Here is a 15,147-nt window from a genome sequence, read left to right as displayed (position 1 = left end):
AATAAAATTTAAAATAGTAATAAATAAAGAATCAAAGTTAACTTTTTTCGAAAGTGTATTTTCGAAAAAAAAGTTCCAAAAAAGTTTGATATAATAAACCATGTGTTCAATCTGTTTTTTTATTAATTTAAGGGTCAATGTAGCTAATGACAATAATAATAATAAGTGTTTAATACCGGCAAACCGTGAAACCGTGATAGTTTCTGAGACGATTATCATACCGTGGAAATCCCATACACTGTAAAAAAAGCTGTAATTTTGCAGCTGGTTGCCAGTAACTTACTGTAGAAGATAAAGTCAAAAAATGTTTCATGTTCATTTAACTTTGAACAAACTGTTGCCAGTAAATACCATAAATGTAAAATCTACAGTAAGTTACTGGCAGCTAGTTGCCAGTAATACCCAGTAATACTGTTATTTCTACAGAAATGTTTTACAGTGTACCGTTATAACCCTAGTGACAATGGAAAAAAACAGATGATGCATGCTACAACGGAGACAGAAGGCGCTCCTGACAAAAAACAAAACCCTCATGTAAATAACGCGATCACTGAGACAGCGAATTTACTTTTCTGAAGAGGAGCAGAATGAGGGACAGTCACACATTTTGTAAGTTTTGTAAGAAACTGCGACTTAACATCTCACACAGGGGAAGGAATAGGATGACGTTAGACAACAGAACGGTTTGCGCTCCACTCTCATTAAAATTAACCACTCTGGCCCATCCCACAAATACACTCCCTCCAAAACAATCTTAAAGAATACAAAGTGCAACAAATTTGTACAATAACAAAAGAGTAAAGAAAAGTTATGTGAAATGAAAAGAAAAACTGTAAAAGAAAAGCAATATGAAAAAAAATGTGTGGAATAAAAATAAAATGGAAAGTTAATGAACAGAAAATATGAAGAGTTTCGTTGCAAAACTAGATAAATCCATTTTTTAACATTTCTGTCAAAACATGTTTATTATTATCTTATCATGTTATTATTTTGTTTTATGGTGCTACTTAGCTGTATTTTTTAAGTTATGAAGGTTTTTATAAAAAAAAACCAACTGCAGTTGAATTGATATTAATTGGAATGCACAACCAAAAAACGCGATTTCTGAACAATTAAAAAAACGGTGGTTATCTCGTTTTGCAACGAAACTCTTCATATGCAAATAAGCCTTTAAATAAATAAATAAATAAATAACCGGGACAGTAATAGGAAATAAATGTAATGAACTCTACTAGATTTTACAGCTTCAAATTTACTCAATATGTTTCCATACTTGATGTATTTTGTTGAAGCACCTGTTAAAAACTTGGATATGCATCTCTCTTTTATAGGGTTAGAAAGCTGATCACTGGTATTGAAACATAATCTTGACATAAAGTTTTGGAAAGCCCATGATTTTTCTCCATGCAAGAAGATATGAGCTGTACTTACCTACCCATTTCATCCCTATTGCCGAGATATAAAATTGCTGCCCAGGGAATTGCCTAGATGACCGCCGAGTGGTCTGGCCTAACTCAAAAGGATATTGTAATTATCTTGGTGGTTCTGCTTGAACACAAATCTCTTACTATTTTTCATAAAGATATTCCTTTAGAGACAGATGTTCACATCTGTGGAAATCTGTGGAAATTGCATTTTTATGCATTTGGCAGATGCTTCTATCTGAATCAACTTACATATAAGTTGTTCTGAATTTATGAGAGATTATATATTCTGAAATGAATTTTATATATTATTTAAACACTATTTTATTTAATTTTAAATGCAATGCCAATGTTGATTTAATTAGACTGAAGCACTTCACCATTACTTTCATGTAAAAATCAGCATCTTGCACAATTGATGTGTTACGAATTGTTTCAACTGCGGTCTGTGTAATGCAGCATTAAGCTCTTTTCATTTACTCTGGGACTATAGGGGATCTGAATCTGAGCATGAATAATCACTTCATAAGTATGATAATAACAAAAAGCATTTGCTCCATGTATTCAGTTTACCCAAGGATCAAGTTGTTTTGAATAAGCTGCATTGTGCTTTGAAACTCCTGCCGCCCAATGCAATTACATCCCTCCTTTGCGACTCTATATCAGTGCGTGTATATCTGTGTGCCAAGGACATGTGGTAAAACCCTCATCAGAAACAGGGGCGAAGGTCTGGCATAATGAGATTTCCACCAACATTTATGAGAGACCTAACTGTCAGATACTCACCTAAGCCTGTGGTAAACAAGACTCACCCCTAAAGACAAGTCTGCACCAAACTCACATACCACCTGGAGTTGTCTAATTGTTAAATAAATCCACTGACAGCAATGCAGACGTATCATCTATCACATTTGTCCTCTGACCAGCGTGTACTCTAGACTGTAGCATTTGGCAGGTTCAGTGGATAAGCACGATTTGTTGTGTTTACCGAACCCCGCCAGGACAAGCCAAGACCGATTTTTGGACTTGTCCTTATTACCAAAATGTCACAGTGTTTTAAGAGCTCTCCTGACTGCCAATTAATGAAAATTGGGATGTTCTGCATGAAGAAATGTGTTTGTATTTTATGGTTCACTCTTTGTTGATCAAGTATAGTCATGAAGGTCTAGAGGTGTAGGCTGATACTTCTGTGATCCCGCTGTCAGACAGTTTGCACATCATTGCGACTCAAACTGATTGGCCTTTTAAGATATTCTTAGTAAATGCCAATGCATACTTCTACCTTTACATGTGGATAGTCTGTATGGTGCAGCACCCACCTCCACCCCCAGCTCCACCTGTCTAGATCTGCAGCAGGTTCACTTAGACCAGGCGAGTCAAACTCAATTTCATCCCGGGCCACATCAGCATTACGGTTGCTCTCAAAGGGCCGGTTGTATTTGTAAGACTATATGAATGTACCAACTCTTTTATTATGTTGCATACTTACCTCTGCATTCAATTACTACTGGTTTTGATAATAACCCAATTAATATCTAACTTTAAAGGTAGAAACTCTGGACAAATAATGACAAAATGTATTTAAGTGTGCAACTATTCTACAGATTATTTTAAAAATAAATGTGGTAACAAAAACACAAGAGTTTGGTTCCAAAATGCAATAAATCAAGAAAGTGACAAAATGAAGTGACAAAATGAAAACCACTATTTTCTGTTACAAACTTTCACATAGCATCTTTAGGTTATAAAAACATAAAAAATTCAAATCCATAATTTGATTTTCAACGATTTATTATAAAAACTGATTATTTTTCCACAAAATGCAATAAATCCATGACAATTTTTTTTTAAATGCTATAAATCTATTAAATCAATATATAAATGTGCCTTCATCTTTGCCATGATATATTCATATAGTTGACTAGTGATATACACTGATTAAAAAAATAAACATTAATGGCATTAATCAAAACTCTTACTTTGTCATATTATGAACACTGTCATTGCTGCGGTTATACTTGGGACGTCGCTGAACTTTTTGACGTCGATCAGCTGTAAAATGTTTTGGTCCTGCTTGATTTTCATTGACTTTGAGTAAAATAATGTAAAGTTCTTCATAAGATCCACTGGGGTCAATGTGTTAGCATGACAGAAGCTTGATGCTGTTGGGAGAACAAGCAACAGCCGACATTTTTCTGTCTCCCGAGTGCCTCTCAGGTAAATTATTCGATTTTGATGGCTTACGTTTCTTCCCCGCCACAGAAAACCACCACAGATTTATTAATGCCATCAAAATTACTATTTTGTTTTTGTTTGTTTGTTGATCACGAAGTTCAAAGTAGATGAGAAAAACTAGGATTCTGTGTGTATTCAACGCGCCACCATTGTTGTTTACAATGCGTGGAATGGTGCGCTGTGATTTGTGGAGCGGATTTATTGCATTCTGCGAGAAGGAGGACTGGCGTTTGTCGCGATTTGGAAAAATAAGGAGAAAAGATGACAGAATAATACAGCGGACATCGGATTTTGCGTAAAATAAAGAATTTACTTTTTAATACTGACCTGATACAATACTGATTTTGGCGGTAACAATTAAAAAACAAATGGCATTTTGGAATCAAACTCTTTACTTGTTGTATGTGAGCACACACTCAGATTTCTCTGTTATCCTTCATTGTGCAGGTAATAAAATGAGAGGCATTAGACACAGATACCACCTCGCTGTCATCATTTCTTGCCCTCTTTGAAATTTTTTTTTTTACCTGGCTTTGATTGACAGACGTCTCATGAGTTCAGTGTTGTACAGATCAGTAGTTTAAATCGTTAATTGTAAAACGGGCAGTTCTGGTTCTTCATTCTGATTGGTTGAAACGCGTTCTAAGCCGTGATAAAATACCCCGGTAAACCCACGGTTCAGACCGCATTACAGAAGTATCACTGCGCCAATGTTGCTGCGTACTGATTTATGAATATAAACACCACAGTCTTTAATCATATTTTTAATTTGTATACAATTGCACAATTAATGGCGATATCCAGATAAATGTCAATAAATATTGATGAGTCATCTCATCAATAAAGATAAAACTCTCCCTGAGGAGTTTCTAACTCAAGTTCATATTTCCGCTATCCACTGGGTGGCGATCTTACCCAATTTAAACACTGACGCATTAACTCAACACTAAAAACAGGGTGTTTTGATCAGGCTCTGAATCTGATCTCTTACAAAAGTTATTCACATAAATGGAATTATCTCTGCTTTTAGCTAAAAAATCTGAGAGGTGATAAGATAACAAATGAAGGTAGGATGAACCGTTTTTTTTTTTTTTAAATCGGATGGTCCGTTCCCCCACTTGATATATTTTATGTTCATTTAAAGAAGATAATTTTTGTGTAAGGCATTAAACTAAAACTGGGGGGCAACTTAAAAAAATTCTGACGGGGAAAGAGTTATGCATGCTTCCAAGCATATTTGATCATCACTTCAACAGTTGCACAATATAAATGTTAATGTATAATTAGATGAATATTGATTTATAAAATAAACACCACAGTCTTTAATCATATTTTCATTGTGTCTTTGCTGCGTCTGTGTTGGTTGTGAACTGCGCTCTGTTTCAGTCACACTTGATTCTGAGGAACTACTTTGTTTGGCGGAAGAGTAATATTTGTACTAATATAATTACAACTTATTTGTGTTTTATTTTATAAAATTCCGCTAACGTTATGCATATGAAGTAACCGTTCATAAACGTTATAAACGCAATAACCCCCGCGAAGCAGTGGGGTTACAGTGCATTTTATAACAGCTAAGGGGGTTTAGGCACTCCGCTGTTACACGCTCCTTAGCTGTTATAAAATGCACTGGTATTTATTGCTTTATTAACTCATTCCCCGCCAGCCTTTTTTTGAAAAGTTGCCCACCGGCATTTTTTTGTGATTTTGACGATAGTTTCACAAAAAAATTTCCAGGAAAATTTTCTTCTAAAAATATATAAACATTAGTACTAGATTAATCTCATACAAAATAAAAGTACTTTTTTTGCATAATATATGAGTTTGTGCTGTGTGTAATTATTATGTATATTTAAACACACACACACACACACACACACACACACACATACATACATACATACATACATACATACATACATACATATACATTTAAGAAATGTTTTATTTATATATATATATATATATATAATATAGAATATATACAAATATAAATAAATATATATACACATGTAAATGTTTCTTAAATACATAAATGAATGGGTGTGTATTTATATATACATAATAATTACACACAGCACAAACTCATATGTTATGCTAAAAATTACTTTTATTTTGTATGAGATTAATCTAGATTAATCTATGCCCAGCGCTGATAAACATATAAATATATCAAATTAAATAACAGATCCTCTGCTTTAAAACAAACAAAAAACAAACAAACGTGAAAAAAAAGTTTCATCCTATCTAGATTATTTCTCTGTTTATAAAGTCTTAAATATGGATATTTTTCTTAAAAAAAGAAATAAAATTTTGAGCAAAAGCTCAAATAATTGCATTTTTGTAAAGGAATTTTGTTCAGAGATCAGATTCAGAATGATTATCAAACATAAATGGAGTGTAATATAACGGGGTTGCTTTAATGAAAGCGAGTGAGATGAGAATCCATATGCAAAAGGTGTTTTATTGTGTAAAATCCCAATAAGGGCCAGCAAACAAATCCAAACAGGGTAATCCACAAAACGTAATCCAAATACAGGCTAGGGTTCAGGGCAGGCAGAGTAACAATCAAAATCCAGAAACAGGCACAGGTCAAACAGGAACAGATACAGATAACAGGTCAAACAGAATACAGGCAGATAAACAGAATGTGGCGATGTAATAATCAGCCAGGAGCAGGTGAACAGGATGTGACTTATATACAGACAGACAGGAAGTGTGAACTGTGACATGGCATGATGTATATCAAAATAAAAGCCAGAACAGAACAGGATGTCAAAATAAAAGTCCAAAATACAAAAATACACAGAATACAAGAAAACACAGAACAAAACCTTACAGAACCCCCCCTCTAAAGGGCGACTCCCGGAGCCCAACATACACATAATAAAGTCCAATAGAGGGTGGGCGGGCGGGCCAGGACCTCTTGGGGAAGGCAGGGCAGTTCAGGAGAGGTCCTGGGTCATATGGCCAGGATGGTCCAGGAACATGGGGCAGATGCGGGCCTGGGTCATGGGGCTGATGCGGGCCTGGGTCATGGGGCAGGCTAGGACCTGGGTCATGGGGCAGGCTAGGACCTGGGTCATGGGGCAGGCTAGGACCTGGGTCATGGGGCAGGCTAGGACCTGGGTCATGGGGCAGGCTAGGACCTGGGTCATGGGGCAGGCTAGGACCTGGGTCATGGGGCAGGCTAGGACCTAGGTCATGGGGCAGGCTAGGACCTGGGTCATGGGGCAGGCTAGGGCCTGGGTCATGGGGCAGGCTAGGACCTGGGTCATGGGGCAGGCTAGGACCTGGGTCATGGGGCAGTCTTGGACCTGGGTCATGGGGCAGGCTTGGACCTGGGTCATGGGGCAGGCTTGGACCTGGGTCATGGGGCAGGCTTGGACCTGGGTCATGGGGCAGGCTTGGACCTGGGTCACAAGGAGAGGAAGGATCAGAGTCCACTTCGGTCTCCGCCTCAGCGTCCTCTGCCTCCTTCCTGTGTCCGGGTACTACCCCCCCCCAAAAAAAACTTGGAAAAGCTTCCAAAGCCCAGGGTGGCGAAGTCCCAGGTGGTGGACCAGACAAATCAGATGAATCAGATGAGCCAGGTGAGTCAGATAAGACAGGTGAGCCAGGTGAGCCAGACGAATCATGTGAATCAGGTGAGACAGACGAATCAGATGGGACAGGTGAATCAGGCAGGACAGACGAATCAGATGAATCAGATGAGCCAGGTGAATCAGATGAGCCAGGTGAGTCAGATAAGACAGGTGAGCCAGGTGAGCCAGACGAATCATGTGAATCAGGTGAGACAGACGAATCAGATGGGACAGGTGAATCAGGCAGGACAGACGAATCAGATGAATTAGATGAATCAGAAGAATCAGAGGAGTCGGGCGGATCAGGTGAATCAGGCAGATCAGGTGAATCAGGCAGGTCAGGTGAATCAGGCAGGTCAGGTGAATCAGGCAGGTCAGATGAGACGGGCAGGTCAGATGAGACGGGCAGATCAGATGAGACGGGCAGATCAGATGAGTCGGGCAGATCAGATGAGTCGGGCAGATCAGATGATTCTGGCAGATCAGATGAGTCGGGCAGATCAGATGAGTCGGGCAGCTCAGATGAGACGGGCAGCTCAGATGAGACGGGCAGCTCAGATGAGACGGGCAGATCAGATGAGACGGGCAGATCAGATGAGACGGGCAGATCAGATGAGACGGGCAGATCAGATGAGACGGGCAGATCAGATGAGACGGGCAGATCAGATGAGACGGGCAGATCAGATGAGTCGGGCAGATCAGATGAGTCGGGCAGATCAGATGAGACGGGCAGATCAGATGAGTCGGATGAATCAGATGCAGGGCCTTGAGGAACCTCGGGAACAACAGAGCAGAAGGCAGACCAAACGCACCACAGGGCTATGGCAAATTCAGAGATTAAACAGTCAATGAGGCATACCTCTGTGGCTGTTGATTCAGGCATGGGGGCCATCTTCACGATAGGTGCAGGATGTACAATGGCTCTCATAGGTGCAGGTGATGTGGTGACGATGGCCCTCTGAAGCACAGGTGCCGGAATGGTGGTGGTTTTCTCAAAAACAGGTACAGGTGCAGAGACAGGCAGGATGGCGGCCATTTTGGGAACAGGCAGGGTGGCGGCCATTTTAGGGACAGGCAGGATGGCGGCCATTTTGGGAGCAAGCATGGTGGCGGCCATTTTGGGAACAGGCATGATTTTAACAGGTTTGGGCAGAACGGGCAGAACATGGCTAGGTGTGTGGTGAATATTCCCTGGTTCATCATCCACCACACCCACAGTGAACGGAGAACCACACAACAACAACGCAAAGTCAATATAATGTTCCAGGGACCAGGCAGACATATCATGTGGCATACATAAACGCAACCATTCGTCCAGAGCATTGTAGAAAACGGGTTTTAAAGTGTCTTCATCAAAATGTACTTGGTTACTCAATTCCAAAAAGTCACTTACATATTCCTCAATGGGCCGGTGGTTCTGACGGAGTGCTAACAGGGCAAAAACAGGTTTCATGGTGCTGGTGGGAGATTACTGACCTTCGCTGGATTCCGGTTTATGGCTGATTATTCTATAACGGGGTTGCTTTAATGAAAGCGAGTGAGATGAGAATCCATATGCAAAAGGTGTTTTATTGTGTAAAATCCCAATAAGGGCCAGCAAACAAATCCAAACAGGGTAATCCACAAAACGTAATCCAAATACAGGCTAGGGTTCAGGGCAGGCAGAGTAACAATCAAAATCCAAGAAACAGGCACAGGTCAAAACAGGAACAGATACAGATAACAGGTCAAACAGAATACAGGCAGATAAACAGAATGTGGCGATGTAATAATCAGCCAGGAGCAGGTGAACAGGATGTGACTTATATACAGACAGACAGGAAGTGTGAACTGTGACATGGCATGATGTTTATCAAAATAAAAGCCAGAACAGAACAGGATGTCAAAATAAAAGTCCAAAATACAAAAATACACAGAATACAAGAAAACACAGAACAAAACCTTACATGTAAATGTTTTTTATAAATTGCAGCCATCGAGTGGATAATCGCGGTATTACAGAATACCCTAAAACTCACAAGAAACACTTTTTTTTTCATTTTGAATCTGATAATCTAACAAAAGTCCTTTACAAAAATGCAATTATTTCAGCTTTTTGCTCAAAACTGGGTATTTTTAAAGAAACCTACCCATATTTGAGAGGTTATAAAAAGAGAACAAATAAAGATAGGATAAAACTTTTTTCCATTTTTTATTTGTTTGTTTGTTTAAAAGCAGAGGGTCTGTTCTTTTATTTTAAATTAATTGTATGTTTATATATTTATAGAAGAACATTTTCGTGAAAAGCATTTTGTGAAACGTGTGAAAATCACAAAAAAATGCTAAGTTAATTTCATTAAATTATCCAAAAAGATTATGGTGGGGAAAAATAGTTTTGGCGGCCGCTAGAAAAAATCTGTGCAAGAAATACCCTTCCAAAAATAAAACCTATAATAACAATAAAATAATAAGCTTTCATGGGCTACATAAGTAAATTAATTTGTAAGCCCTCATGGACCACATGAGTAAAATAATTTGTTAGCTTCCATGAGCCACAAAAAATGATGGGGTGGGCCGGATTTGGCCTTTTGGGCCTTGAGTTTGACACCCCTGATTTAGACACTCACTGTGTGTGTATTAGCTCTAGCTCTGCAACTATGGCAGCATGTCATGACCATTAACATGCTCAAATTAATCCCAAGAGCTTTTATGACTGAAATAACTACGTATAGAAATGTCTATAACTGTGTAATGCTTGTTATCAATGACCCCCTACCATTTAAATGAGCTAAATCAGACAACCTTTTTGTGCATGGATGTGTATGCTCGTTTTATGAGGATATGATTTTGTTTGCGAGCATCGTGCCTCAGTATGGCCTATTGACTGCAGATTATATTACACAGTGCATAAATCAGCAAATAAAGCAATCAATGACGCTGAACAACAAGAAGCCAAATTTCACCTCTAGCACAGCCCCCAGCCTGGCAAGAAAAGGTTAGAGCAATTAACTGAATCATTGTCATCCCAGGGCCCTGTAATTATCAGCACACATTTTCCTGATACACGCCATCCACCTCACAGTGTGGGGCAAACACGCATTACAACAACTGTCTCAGTTTTAAACCAACAAAAATGGATGACAAACTGGCTGACTTGTATTAAAATGTAGCAGAGCACAGTAGCGCAATATTTCAAAACTCAGTCCTGCTGCATCTATACAATAAATAAAACCTCAACTCTGACATTATTGAACAGTTTTGTTGGTGTAATAAACGCTGTTTCACCGGGCACTTTTTCCATTGGCTTAGCTTGCTAGTCATGTTTCAGAAAATTTCACCAGTTGTGTGGAGCCCACCACGGCATGGCCTTCTTGAAAGGGCATAGTAAGACAAGAATATTGATAGGCCTGCACAGTCTAAAGGGCCCAACAGGATTTAAAGCTATGTTGTGTTTATAAAAGCCAGACTATTTCCACTTTCTCTAGCACTCTAGAGTTCTTCATGCACCACTGGACTCTGCATCAGACGCTCCGCAACACCGCTGACAAACAAGCGAGAAAATGTTTTTGCTATTTGTTGTTCCGACCATACATTTTTCATTTGCTTTCTAAAATACAGCTTTTTGCCGGCCACTGATACCGACCAGAGCTTCAGAATTCTCAAGCTTGGGCCATCTGTCTTTAAAGGGACAGTAAGTAGGGTTTCAAGTAGTGTTTTATTAATCAAAATCAATGTCATAAATATGTCCTCGTTGGTATTAAATGACCTCTGCCAGTGATCTGACTTTTCATTGTAAGCTTAGAATTTCTTCTCTTTACTTACATTGAACGGGTAAGGCTTTCATGTCGTTCCACCACATTGATAAACTATAATAGCAGAGAGGGACAAAAGCATTAGCCTACCAATGCGTTTCCACAACGCATTTTCATTCAGAACACGTGAACCAGCTGCAACGGACAAGGAGATCAGTGAGTACATAACGGCTACCGTAGTTGCAACATGCATTTGGAAAAGCGTGGGGCTAGACAGCACTATTCGTTTTAATGCAAAATACAATTTTACCACTAGATGGGGTAAATCCTACTTATTGTCCCTTTAACTACAGCCCTCTACTTCCTGCTTTAATGACATAACTAGAACAGTTTTGACTAAACTTGCCCACAGGAATACGTCAGTCGCCAGCTAAGCTGCTGTCGAATCACAACACAGTACACAATCAGAACTCGATACGTATTTCTGAAGGAGGGACTTCATAGAACAAGGAAGACATCAGCCTGTTCTGAGGAGAGTGAAAACAGTGTATGGAAATAGTAAACTTTTTTACACGTGAAACATGAACACATGTTATATTGTGCACTGTAAACACAATCAAAGCTTCAAAAACACTGAAAGAACGGGACCTTAAAAACTGTGGCTCGGTGGCCCTTTCAAAACTTGGCTCTGCAACACATCTCTACAAAAATCACTGGGTTGTATCCATAACACCATTGCTGGGTGAAATAGGAACAGTCCCAACCATTTAAATTAACTTATAAGGGATGCTATAAGCCATGGGTCACATCCGTTCATTTTCTAGCTTAGTTTAAACCACTGGTTGTGTTAGTCCAGTGCTTTAAGTGGCCCAAAAAAGGTGCCGGTACTCTATTATTTTTATTTTTGGCTGACTTGACTCCTCCTATATTGAAGAGGTTTTAAATACAGCAGTCAACAGACAACCTTGTAAAAAATAATAAATCCTTTTATAAGTTTGTGGATTTGCTTGAGCTAGAAAGAGCTATTGAACGTAAATAAAATGTGCAAAAGTTATGCAAGTAAAATTTTCAGCATGGTTAAATGCTTAAACTAGTTGTTCAGATAGAAAGGGCTTGAAAAAACTTTAAAATGACACCAAGACCATGTCTATGGGTTCAAGAATAACAAAATACTGGCCTTTTGAAACCCGAGAGTCATCACTTTATTTCGTCTCATTGTTTTCCATTTTGCGGGTGGTAAAACTGCTGTGCGCGTCTTTCAAATTCATTGAAATTCTGTTCACTTGTAGTTTAGCAATTAAACTAAATGTATATTACAATTTCAATAATGTTTTTACTCCGCACATCGCCTGAGGAAATCCGTGCGTCGAGGGGAACCAAACTGACAGATTGTCACGTACCTACAAAAGGGTATTGAATAAGACTTGCGTCTGACCTGCAGCGATATCATTCTAGCTTGGTGGGATGTCAGCCAGCGAGTCCTCTGATTCTGACCTTGTTCTTTTACTACTCGGAATCTAAAACCAGGAGGGCATATTAAGTGTTCATTGTATTTTTATTTTAACCGAGCAGCTATGGTTGCGCGTTTCACACACCTCTCCAGACCACGTTGAGTCGTTGACACAGACAGCAGCAAAAGTGACGCATACGCTTTTAACTTGTAAATCTTAAGCGTGAATGGGTAATGTAGTCCCTGCTCTTGGTGGGATGAATTAGGAAGTGTGCATTGTGAAGGGCGCTCTGAAATGCGGCAGCGCAGCCAAAGGATTAAAACCTCTGATTTAAACAGATGTGCAAGTGAGCGTTCCGGTATGCATAAAGCACGTTCTGGGCGCACGTAGAGGTGGTGGTACGCTCAAGAGCTATATTTGGAAGTGGCGGTACTCAGTGTGTACATTTTTTACCCAACTAGGGATTTAAAGCCATAATGTGCAAGATTTTCCTGCTTTAAAGCAACACCAAAGAGTTTTTTTTACCTTAAAATAACGTTTCCAAAAAAGTTTCAGTGGTTCATCCACTCAAAACAGGGTGAGCAGCACTTTCACATTCGCTTTGCAGCCCTCTATCGGCCAAAATCGCACTAAAGAAGTTTCCAACCGTCGGGTAGTGGTCCTGTAGTTCGAGTGAAAACTACAAAAACTTGCTTTACGGCAGACCTCCCATCCAATCAGAGCCAATTATGCTGCAGTATTTACGACAGTGGTAATGAACAATTACGCTTCTAACCTGTAGGGGGAGCAAAGAGCAATAAGTCTTTAGTGTTGCTTTAAATAATGGCTCATCCCTTGTCTCTTGTCTTGTCTTGTAATTGTCGCCCTTTTAGTGACTTAAAGGTCCCGTTCTTCCTGTGTTTTGAAGTTTTGATTGTGTTTACAGCGTGCAGTATAACATGTTCATGTTTCGTGTGCATTATTTTTCACACAGTTTACTTATCTCTATACGCTGTTTTCACTGTCCTAAAAACGGGATGATGAAAAGTACGTAAGGAGTTCTGATTGTGTAGTTTGTTTAGTGTGTTGTGATTCGATAGCAGCTTAGCTTAGCAGAGCCGTTCTTACAGCAACATTACACACTAAGTTTGAAAAATGGGTTTAGGAAAAACGTGCTAATTCATTACGGTGGCATAAAATAATGTGATCAAATGTACAGGCAAAAAAAACAAGAATTAATTCCCTCATCCGTGAACATGATTAGCGATTATACATCTCTGGATGGTGAAAACAACATCTCCCATTGTTCAACTTTTCTCCATAACGTCATTAAGCTTTACCTTTGTTAATGTGTAATAGTGACCTCTAGTGGTGAAAATCTATATAGTGTGGCTTAACCAATCATTTTAAAGTTTACAAACATGCAAGTTTAACTGTGGCATTTCTATTGATTAAAAAGTGGCTTTATTCATATCATGTTATTTATGCTATGATCTATGCTTGTCGAGCATGTTTGTTCATCATATTTGCTACATCTGTGCTAATCTGAATCTCCATTGACGTTCTAATGACATATATCCTCTCACATCCAGCGGCCAGATGATCCAGACGTCTCCCAATCGCGCAAGGGAACGTCCCTGTCCTCTCTCTTCCAGATTAAAGGGAGAAGCTTTTTAGATACAGCCAGAGCAGCCATGCATTAACTCCATGACACAAGGCCCTCTGTGGGCACAGGCACATTGTGATTGCCATGGCTGAAAGGCTGCTTCTCCTTTCAATCCAGGCCCCTTTTGGCTGCCAGTGAGATCAAGGCATTCCAGATTTACGGACATGGCGAGAAATGGATGGCTAATTCAATCAAGTCTATTATTCCTCAGGCTGAGCTCTGTTATCTGCAGCCCCTGTGCAGGCGTTTTGATGCACTGCTTCTCTTATGAGCATACCACCCCTCTGAAATCAAAGGGTCCTCTGGTCCAGGAAGAAGAGGAATAAGTCAGTGTCCTAGAGGGGAAGGATGACGGCATGGGCTCTAATGCCAGTGACTGACAGCATTCCCATCATGCCCCAGCTGTAAGATGTAGGAAGCGGCAGAGATATTGTTTACTGCCTCAGTGGGATTTTAGTGGGGTGTCAGGGTGGGTGTAAGTGAACGGGTGCGTTTCAGGTTGAAGTGATAACCATGAGCGTTAATGTACAACAGAGAAATGTACACAGACATTTTAAACCATTCCTTATGAGAAAGATCCTTGAACAATTGTTCAAACATTTATTTTTCACGAATTTAGGGGGTTGCACACCAGACGAGAAGTGCACCACGTCTTCAAAAACCAAACACATTTTCTATGAGTGTATTCACACCAGCGATGGCATTCATAGTTTGTCAGCAGTACACAGCTGTGACACTGGATGCTGTTCAAGATCCTGACAGATACAAGAAACTGGTATTAGTTTTATCAAGGTCATATAGAGCCTATTTATTAAGTTACGTTCAAAGTTTAACCCTAATAAGTCCCTTGGGGTCATTGCAACGTGATCTCACAAAGTCCCGTGGGATAGTCACAGAATGTTTAGCTAATTTTTCCGTGGCATTCTCACGGATCTCTGCATTTTTCGGACTGTCTTTTTCCGTGGCATTGTCGCGGATTGGTTACTCAACTGCTTTTTCCTATTTTAAACCATTGTCGCTTCGGTTTTGGGTTAGATTTGGTGTTTGCGTTAGTATGTCACTTTAAGTATTGGTTTG

The sequence above is a fragment of the Misgurnus anguillicaudatus genome, chromosome 4 (assembly GCF_027580225.2).
Source record: "Misgurnus anguillicaudatus chromosome 4, ASM2758022v2, whole genome shotgun sequence".
NCBI classification, from domain to species: Eukaryota; Metazoa; Chordata; class Actinopteri; order Cypriniformes; family Cobitidae; genus Misgurnus; species Misgurnus anguillicaudatus.
The sequence above is the reverse complement of the archived record's forward strand: the minus strand, read 5'-3'. Positions refer to the sequence as shown.